We start from the raw sequence: 7,475 nt of genomic DNA on the forward strand, positions 1-7,475 counted from the left end.
GCTTCCTGGGTCCATTTATTTTATTGTTCCCAGATGTTTACCCGGCTCCTGCATGTACCGGGCACCGTGTTTTCCCCGGTGATAACAGAGAGCGAGATTAGGACTCGCTGGCTGCGACAGATGGCAAATAAAAGATGCTCAATCTTCTTAGTCATTAGAGAAATATAAATTAAAACCACAAGGAGATACCATTGCACACCTATGAGAGTGGCTAAGACCCCAAAGACTGAACACACCCCCTGGCAGCAATGACGCCGAGGAAATGGAGCTCCCGCTGTTACCGGGGAGAGTGTGCGGTGGTACCACCACTTGTGAAAACTGTTGGGCAGCTTCTTAAAAACACACCTATTGTCTGGTGCAGCAGATCCCATCCTAGGAGTTTCCTCAAGACAAATGAAAGCGGATGGCTACACAGACTCCAACGTGACTGCTCAGAGCAGCTCTGTTTGCAGAAACTCCAGACTGGAAGTGATCCAGACGTGCACCAGTGCGAGTGGCATGGCCGTGCCACGCTGATGGATCCCTCACTGAATGCTGCGCCTCCGGGGGGGGGGGTTGGTGTGAGCACTTGGCACGTTTTACCTTCTTTAACCCGTACACAGACCTCTCGCTCTCCCTCCTCTTTCTTCATCATCAGAATTTGGTGCTCAGTGGTTAAGACGATGGGTTAATTATTATTATTATTATTGTTTTTGCCTGTGGCCACCTGTGTGGCCAGCTTCAGCCCTCACTGACCCCTTTAGATCAAACAACCAAGGACAAGGACCCAGCTGCCAAAGGCATCGGGGTTGAGGTGGGGGTTGTTGGCATCACACCTGTCACCTGGCACTTCCTGGCAGCAGGGCCCACATCGGGAGGGCCAGTGCTTGGGGACTAGAGGTGGGATCGGGGGAGGGACTGTCACCAGGCTCGTCCCTGGGAGCTCCCTCACAGATCCTTCCCCATTTGCCGAGCCTGGTGTCCTCCACGGAGGTGGCCCCTTAATCCCGGGGCAGACCAACCCGCTCACCTAGACAGCACAGCACTTGCCCCGAGCCGGCTGCAGCCCAGCCAGGGAAGGTGGCGGTGGAAGGTGCTTCTGTCCACTCGGCATCTGTTCCATGTTCTTTTCTAGCTGGTGTCCTGGTTTTCCATTGGCCGAACTGACTGACTCATGGCAGGAGCTCTTGAAGGGGGTGATGAGGGAGGTGGCCCCACCTGTCCCCCGGCCAGGGACTGGCCCGGAATCTTGCCCAGAGGCTCCCCTTGCCCTGGAGGGATGGGAGGGCAGGCAGTGGTGGGGAGCGGCTCGTCCCAGCCCGGATGGCCCGAACACTGGGCACGCGTTCCTCCTACCCCCGGGAGCTGCCCTGGCTGCTACTCCTTGGGTCCTTTCTTCAGTTCTAGGACCAGCCAGTCATCCACTGCCCACCTTTTTTTTTTTTTTTTTTTAAGATTTTATTTACTTATGAACGAGAGAGAGAGAGAGACAGACAGACAGAGACACAGGCAGAGGGAGAAGCAGGCTCCATGCAGGGAGCCCGACACGGGACTCGATCTTGGGTCTCCAGGATCACACCCTGGGCTGAAGGCAGCGCTAAACCGCTGGGCCGCCCGGGCTGCCCCACTGCCCACCTTTTTGGTCTTTGTTACATCATCCAGAGTCCAGGTCTGCCTCTGTGACTGGGCACAGGGCAAGGGACAGTAGCTCACCTCTGACCTCCCCTGACCCCACCTCTAGTCCTCAAGCACTGTCCCTCCTGATCTGGGTCAGCTGCCCGGATGTGCCAGACGCGACAGGTGTGACGCCAACGACCCCCACCTCGACCCTGACTCTATTGGCCGCTGGCCCCTTGTCCTTGGTTGTGTGATCTAAAGAAGACAATGAAGGCTGTGCTGGGGTCAGCACGTCACCAGAACAAGCAGGACAAGCTCAGGCGGGGGGTCAGTCCTGTCATAGTCTTTTTAGAGTCACTCATAAGCTTGGTGGCTTTCGGTGAGTAATGTAACCTCCTGAAGCTTTGTTCTCACCCCGAAAGCGGAGGTGGTGATAACCTCGCCTTCCTCACAGGCTGTTAGGAGGTCAAGCGCATCGTTCCCCGGTCAGGCCTCAGGACAGAGGCAAGCTGCTGTGGGTGTCGGTTGCCATGACGACGATGATGCCGGTGGCGGTGATGCTCGATACCCGTTCCCGCACCCTCTCTCCTGTCATCACGTCACATCCCTAAAGATACCATCAAGGAAGGGTTTCACTCCTTCTCATGCGCTTAGTTAGCCCTAAGACCCGCATCTTGGAGGAGGGGCGAAGCCTATATGGTCTCTGGGCTCCGTCTTGCCCATTATGGCAGTTAAGTCCTTGTGGGATCTAAAATATCCCGCAGTCAGTCAGGCCAGCGGTGGCCAGCATGGCGCTCTGACTTTTGCTTTCTGATCAGAGTAATTATGTCTCATGGCCGGGCTGACGTGTCTCTCTCCTCTCACCTCCCAGAGGGAGCTGACCACCAAAGGGACCTGTGCCACTCCGGGCAGGACCTTGTGGCCAGAGCGGGTGGGGAGCATGCTGGGAGGGCAGACGGTCCAACCTGCTCGTGGGGAAGGGAATCCCACGTAGAAGGAACCACAGGAGCAGTTGGGGAAACTGAGGCACAGAGTGGGAAGACAGCCTGGTCAAGGTCACGTGGTGAGTGGGTGACCAAACAGAGGTCAGGATTTGAACTCCTGACCCAGGGCTGATGCTCTGTCTGCCTGAGCCTCATGGATCCCATGCCTGGGGCTGGCTGGGCTGCAATCCCAAGCCTGGAGCAGATGACGGAGGGGGAGTTTGGGGCAGAGGTGAGGGCTTGCGGGAAGGGGGGTGAAGTTAGGCCCATGGAATAAATGCCTCACGCTGGGGTCCCTCGGGCTCTGGAAGGGACAGCGAAGGAGGGTCTCCCCAGTCCTGACTGGGACCCATGGACAGGCTTGAATGTGATGGCAGGACATCCTGGGATGAGATGGTCCCAGGCTCATGGTGAAATGAGAAAAATCAGGCACGTGGTGTAAGGTTGCCAACTGCTAACACCTCCCAAGTGAGTGTCACCTGATCCCAGCTTGGGAAATGCCGTGTGAAGACACTTAAAAGTCAGCGTGATTTAACAAGGAACTGCCACAGAACTGGCTGGGTTTTCCTGAGAGTCTGAGCCCAGTGTTAGAAGGTGCGAGCTTGCCTGCCCTACTCCTCTGACACATGACGTGATACAGGCCCCTGCGTCCGACGGGGCTTCTGTTCTGGTGAGGGGACACAGGTAATGAACAGGCGATACCTTCAGACAGTGAGATGTTCTGCGGGGAGATGGGACAGGGTGGTGAGGATGGTGGTGTACCATCCAGGGGCCCAGCGGGAGACAATCAGCTATTTGAGGAGAGTGTTCCAAGGAGCCTGTTTATAAAGGGGGTGTAGACAGGAAGAAAACCCAGAAGAGAGGCCACATCTGTCCTCTTAGGCTTGATGGGGCCAGCGGAAGAGTGGTGACTGGAACCCGAGACAGAGCTGGCTGGAGGAGCTGGGCCCTGTGACAGCAGCCGAAACTTCCAGTGTGGGGCAGAGCCAGCAGTGGAGGCATGGAGGGAGGGGGGACCGGGGGGTATACACCCCGGCTGATCTCCTGGGGCTCTCGGTCGACCAAACATGCCTGCAAGTCAGAGATGAGCAGGGCCCCCTTGATGCAGTCCCTCTGGCCAGCCCCTCGAGAGCACATAGCCAGGGGACAGGCGTGGACCGAGGATCTGGAAGGGGACACAAGGGACCCACCGTGCAGGCCTGGGGGGACAAGAGGACTTGGAGGAGGGGACATTGAAGTTGGCATCTGGGAATAAGAAGGGACCAGGCAGGGGAAGGGAGTCCCTGGTGGAGGAACAGCAGGGGTGAGGGGATGGAGAGACCCATGGGGGCCAGGTGTGCAGGCCCTGCACTGAGGAGCTGGAGGGTCGTTTTAAGTTTAGGGGGAGGCAGTGGGTGAGTTTTAGGCAGAGGAGTGGTGTGGTCCTACCTGTCCATTCGTGGGAGGAGTGGCTGAGGGAGGAATGGCAGGGGTGGTGGCAGGGGGCCAGGTGGCCGGGGGGCTAGAGCAGGTGACAGGGCTGGAGCAGGGCAGAGGGCAGGAGGCAGTGACGAGGTCAGAGTGGCATGCATTTTGGAGGGAGAAGCTCCGCATTGGCTGATGGGCTGGATGTGGGAGCAAAGGATGAGAGTAGCCAAGGGGTCGCCCTGCCAGGGGCTGGGGTCCGTGGGGGCGGGGTGGGGCCGAGTCCTGGGCTGGGGAAGCTGGAAGAAGAGCCAGTAAAAGGGAGAAAACGAAGAGTTTTGTTTAGCAACATTGCAGTTGAAGGTGTCTTTGTGTCCGCTCAGGGAAATGCCGCAGCAGGCAGGGACTCTGGAGTTGTCCATTTAGAGGACGGGAGCTTGTCTTTGAAAGGATTCTTTTCTTTCCTATTACTGTTCACTTCGTTGTTGTTGTTTTCTTTATAAAGATTTTATTTATTTATTCATGAGACACACAGAAGGAGAGAAGCAGAGACGTAGGCAGAGGGAGAAGCAGGCTCCAAGCAGGGAGCCCGATGTGGGACTCGATCCCGGGACCCCAGGATCACGACCTGAGCTAAAGGCAGACGCTCAACCGTGGAGCCACCCAGACATCCCTTAACTTCATTTTAATAGAAGGATTCACTCATTCTTTTTTTTTTTTTTTTTTTTTTATGATAGGCACACAGTGAGAGAGAGAGAGGCAGAGACACAGGCAGAGGGAGAAGCAGGCTCCATGCACCGGGAGCCCAACGTGGGATTCGATCCCAGATCTCCAGGATCGCGCCCTGGGCCAAAGGCAGGCGCTAAACCGCTGCGCCACCCAGGGATCCCGGATTCACTCATTCTTATTCCTCTTAAAAATGTGTATATTTATGGGACACCTGGGTGGCTCAGTGGTGGAGCGCCTGCCTTCAGCCCAGGGAGCTACCTGTCTGGCCCCACAGTCTGGATGCTTAACAGTGTGAATCTTTAATTTTTTCAAGGAAAAAAACTTTGCTTTATTCTTCGCCGCTTCTCAAACCTTTTATTTAATTGAAGCATAACTGACATAGAGGGTTACATCAGCGTCAGGTGTACAACATAATAATTCAGTAATTATATACATTTCTCAGCCCTCATTATAATAAGTGAGCTCTTAATCCCTTTACCTGTTTCACCCATCCGTCTCCCTTCTGGGAACCACCGTTTATTCTCTGTGTCTGAGAGTCTGTTTCTCTGTGTCTTTTTTTGTTTGTTCATTGTTTTGTTTCTTAAACTCTACAACCAAGTGAAGTCATATGGTATTCGTCTCTCTCTGCCTGACTTATTTCACTTAGCATAACACCCTCTAGATGCATCCATGTCATTGCAAATGGCAAGATCTCATCCTTTTTCATGACCGAGTGAGAGTCCAGTGTAGATATATACCACATCTTCCTTTTTTTTTTTTTTTAACCACATCTTCTTTATCCATTCATCTGTTGGTGGACACTTGGGTTGCTTTCCTGTCTTGGCAATTGTAAATAATGTCCCAATGAACAGAGGGGTGCATATGTCTTTTCAAGTTCGCGTTTTTGTAGTCTTTGCATAAATTCTCAGTAGTGGAATTACTGGATTGTAGGGTAGTCCTATTTTTAATTTTTGGAGGGACCCCCCCCCCCCATACGGTTTCCCACAGCGGCTGCACCAGTTTGCATCTCCACCAACAGTGTATGAGATTCCTTTTTCACCACATCCTTGCGGACACTTGTTGTTTCTAGAGTTTCTGACGGGGTGAGGTGATAGCTCATTGTGGTTTTGATTTGCATTTCCCCGATGATGAGGGATGTTGAGGACCTCTGCATGTGTCTGTGGGCCGTCTGGATTTCTTCTTTGGAAAATTGTCTACTCAGGCCCTCTGTCCTGATTTTAATCAGACCATTTAGTTTCGGGTATTCCCTTGTGTAAGTTCACATGACGGATCTTGCTAAGGAGAACAACATGACATGAAAGGCATTTGAGACTGAGATAAAGATGGGTCCTGAGCAACCAGCAGCCAAATTGTAGTTTCAGGGAAAATCAGCAGTGAGCCTTTTTTCTCTGCTCAACTACAAGGGGAAAGTAGTTAAGTAGTTTAGGGGAAGTGGGCTCAGGGGCTGGGGTCCCGTAATGTGTCAGAACAATCCCCGAGTGGGACAGGCACGGGCTGTGCTGTCCTCATGGTTGGGGCTGTGCAAACTTGCAGGACACTTGACCTCTCTGTGCCTCTGGAACATGGGACCAAGAATACTTCTGCACAGGCCCTATGACAGGCGCCCAGCGCAGAGCCAGTAAGCCGTGAGTTCCACCAGCGCTCGGACAGTGGCCCCGAGGTACCGGTAGTGCCAGTGAGCTCATTACCATCTCCCACCTGCCTCGGAGATGCTCCAGATTGTAAGGTTCCACGATGGCATCTGGTTACATGCCCCGCACTCACCTGTGAAAGAGCCGAGGCCCAGGCCCAGGATAGGGCTTGCCGAGGCCTGTGGTGGAGCAGGACTAGCTCCCCAGCCCTTGACTCCCGGGCCAGCATCCTTTCTGCTGCCTCTGCCTGTGCGGTCCAGACCTGCCCTCACCTAGCATCTTGGGGTTTGCAAATGATACACGGACCATGTTGATGTGGGGAATGAGGGTCACATCGAGGGACAGGGAAGGGAAAGGAGTGATTTTCAGGCCCAAGTGGTCCACACTGGCTCCCCGGACTGATGCAAGTCTCTGGTGGCTGTACAGACAGCCTCTATCTCCATGAGCCCAGATATGCCTGGCACTGAAATTGGGACACCCTTGGCACCAGGAGAGAGGCACCATCCAGACTCTACCCCCCTTGGGGCAAAGGAAAGAGCACCAGGGGCATGAAGAGAGAAGGGGACCCCAACTTATGAGCAGTGAGACTATAGCTAATATGGAGGGTCCAGGTGCCCCAGGCGCCTCTCCCTGGGCCTGGGGCATAGTTCCAGGACCTGACAGCTCTGCAAATAGGCCAGGTGTTTGCTCTGGCTGGCCCAGCCAGTACGGCCTGATACGAGGGTGGGTGCCAGGCTGAGGCCGTCTTGGGAGTCGGAGCCCTGGCAGGTTTCCGGCGGGTTGGAGCCAGCAAGATGGGAGGCTGTGGCCACGATGCAGGTGCACCAGGACGGGGCCTGAACCCAGGCTGGGACAGACCCTGTCAGAGCGTTCGAAGGACAGTGACCCAGGCGTCTGTGCGGCTGGTGCTTCCTTTACAGAGTCCTCCCCATTCCGGGCTCATGAAGCTCAGGCCACAGAGCCTTGGCCTGGGTGAGTTTGACCCAGTTTGGCCAATTACTTTCAACTTGTTACCAATTTTTAACAGTTTGCTAATCCATACGAATTGGGCGCCAGCAAAGGTGAGTCTCAACGTGAAGGATTTGAGAACTGGAACGATGCCAGGGGAGTACATTAAAGTGGGTCCGTGTTT

General features: G+C 54.6%; 1 long non-coding RNA gene across 2 annotated transcripts; it reads left to right on the plus strand.

The window, feature by feature from the left end:
- Positions 1 to 1,656: 1,656 nt before the first annotated feature.
- LOC111094697 lies at positions 1,657 to 4,771 on the plus strand. 2 transcript variants are annotated; one of them, XR_005355074.1, is made up of 3 exons: positions 1,657 to 1,975; positions 2,051 to 3,263; positions 4,721 to 4,771. It is a non-coding gene; the product is annotated as an uncharacterized LOC111094697 (long non-coding RNA). The 2 variants fall into 2 exon arrangements; XR_005355075.1 differs by having other exon boundaries at positions 1,667 to 1,975; positions 2,051 to 2,326; positions 4,721 to 4,760.
- The last annotated feature ends 2,704 nt before the right edge of the window (positions 4,772 to 7,475 follow it).

The sequence above is a fragment of the Canis lupus genome, chromosome 2, assembly GCF_011100685.1.
Source record: "Canis lupus familiaris isolate Mischka breed German Shepherd chromosome 2, alternate assembly UU_Cfam_GSD_1.0, whole genome shotgun sequence".
In the NCBI taxonomy this organism is placed as follows: domain Eukaryota; kingdom Metazoa; phylum Chordata; class Mammalia; order Carnivora; family Canidae; genus Canis; species Canis lupus.